Source organism: Somniosus microcephalus, chromosome 17, assembly GCF_052327205.1.
Source record: "Somniosus microcephalus isolate GS21.2 chromosome 17, FLI_Smic_1.0, whole genome shotgun sequence".
In the NCBI taxonomy this organism is placed as follows: Eukaryota; Metazoa; Chordata; class Chondrichthyes; order Squaliformes; family Somniosidae; genus Somniosus; species Somniosus microcephalus.
In genome coordinates, this window is record NC_141003.1 from 67,686,371 (window position 1) to 67,688,985 (window position 2,615).

Consider the following 2,615-nt stretch of genomic DNA (forward strand, 5'->3'; position numbering starts at 1 on the left):
GCTGGACGTTGAGGGAGTGGAATCCCTTTCAGTTGAGGTACGTCAGAGTTGACATGTGGCACCTGCAAAGCAGCATGCAGCCAATGGCACCCTGCACCATGGGGAAGCCTGGAATTCTCGTGAAGCCGCGTAATTGCTCCGCCTGCTGGTCTCTGGCAAGAGAGATTGAAATGTAGTCAGCTCTTTTAAATACAGAGCCTCAGTGACCTCCTTTACTGAACAGCTTGGAAGGAGCCAGATGCATAAAAGTTCATTGCCACGGGCACCTTCACAGCCGCTGGCAATGCGGTCCTCATTCTGCTCTGAGGCTGCAGTTGTGACTGCAGCAGCTGGCAGATATAAGTATGTCCTTAGTGAAACGCAGACGTCTCACACATTGTTCCTCACTGAGGTTCAGGTAGGAGAATTGCTCCCTGAACACCCTGGTGAGAGCTCTCCTCCTCGTCCGCCTCCCCCCTCTTCCAGCATCTTGTCCTGCTCTGTGTGGCCTCGGTTCTTTCTCCAAACCATGCTGTTTTCCCTGGGGAATTCCTACTCGTTCACCCATGTCTGGCAGCAAGTGATTTGTGCAGAAGCCTTGAAGTCAGGAAAAAGTCCTTCAGCACCTGCCACACCACTCCCTGTAGACTTTAGCAACTTTAAACAACTATAGAAAGCACCAAACACTTGTAGAACTGTAGCAACAGCCAGTAGAAATCAATCAGCAACTAACCTGTAAGTAGGTGAGGATCCTTTTAAATAGTGTTGGTGGGGGGTCCTTCCTGCTGCTCAATGCTTTCTCAGCTGTGCAATCTTGAGGGGGCTTTAGCTGGAGCATTGAGCTCCAAAATGGCAGTGCTGGCATGAAATCAGCGCTGCACGCGATTGACGTCATGATCTACCTACTCTGCATACTTTTGAGGGATGCTCACTGTGCGGTGCTCCAACACCCTCACCAAGATGGCATCCGGCAAGACTCGCACCATAAGTGTGCGTGCGTCGCAGACGTCATTTTGAATCTATAAGGACACTGGTAGTGCCCAAAAAATGGGTGCTACGGATCTGAATTTTGCACCCAAAGTGTCAGCTTGGCAATGTTTGCATTCCCTCTCCTCCCCCTTCCCCAGTCGGAAGAATGTGGGTTCAAGCCCCAATATGGACTAAACATATAATCTAGGCTGACATTCGAGTGCAATACTGAGGGAGTGCTGCATTGTTGGAGGTGCTGTCTTTTGGATGGGACATTAATCTTAGACCCCCATCTGCCTATTCAAATAGATGCAAGAGATGCCTGGCACTATGGGAAGAATAGGGGAATTCTCAAGGTATTTTGGGAAGCATTTAATTCTCATCCCCCTTGTAGTGATGGCATTTCCATAATGGTGTTAGTGATGTTGGCCCAAAACTATGAAGGAACTGTGATGTGTCCAACTCAGGATGGTGTGCGACTTGGAGGGGTACTCAGAAGACGACGGTATTCCCACAGCATTGTTGCTTGTCCGTCTTAGTATCTCCTTCCCCGCGACCTCTACTGCTGTCAAGTAACCTTGGATAAATTGCTGCAGTCAGTGCACCAGTGGCTAAGGGGATGGATATCGAGGCCAGTGGCAGGAGCACCGATCAAGCGGCCTGCTTTGTCTTGACAGTAGGCACACGTAACATTTTGTCCATGCGCCTAAAGGCTGCGAAGATTGGTGAGGTGCAGCTCCTTGAGCCCTAGCTGCCCTGCATATAAAATTCTAACAGGACTAGACAGATTAGATGCAGGAAGGCTGTTCCCGATGGCAGGGGGGGGGGGGGGCGGGCGGGGGGAGGAGGCCAGAACCAGGGGTCACAGTCTAAGGATAAGGGGTAAGCCATTTAGGACAGAGATGAAGAGGAATTTCTTTACCCAGAGAGTGGTGAACCTGTGGAATTCTCTACTACAGAAAGCAGTTGAGGCTGATTCATTAAATATATTCAAGGAGTTAGATATATTTCTTAAGGCTAAAGGGGATCAAGGGATGTGGGGAGAAAGCAGGGACAGGGTACTGAATTTGGATGATCAGCCATGATCGCATTGAATGGCGGAGCAGGCTCGAGGGGCCGAATGGCCTACTCCTATCTTCTATGTTTCTATATTTCTGTTTCTATGCAGTACTTTGCTCAATCGGCCATTCTTCATGTGCGGCAGCGAATGTTGGCTGGATATCTGGCCAGATGGCCAAACACGTGCACTTTCCAGCAGAAGTCACTGGAAAGCGATCAGGAGCGTGAAATCTGGATGGGGGGTCCCCACCCCCTACCCCCACTCTCTAGCTCAGGGTCACTGAGGCCAATTTAGCTAACGGCAAAGGCTGGGAACTGGGACCTTCCTGGTGCATACTGCTCACTAATGTGCCAAATAAGTGTAATTATTCACTGAGCCACTGAGGGAGCAAAACTATTTTACTTTAGATTCCCAGCTGCCCAACAGGAGACAGCATCAGTGATTTGACTGTTGAGTCACATTGTCTGTCTGACTATAAAGGAGGTGGATGAATCACGGGCTGACTAAACCGAGACCATGGGGATGCAGGTTTGACTGCTGGCTCGTGTTGCCAGGCTGTGGGTGTTATCGCTCCTGCAGTGCGATGAAAGCTGAATTAAAAATGCAC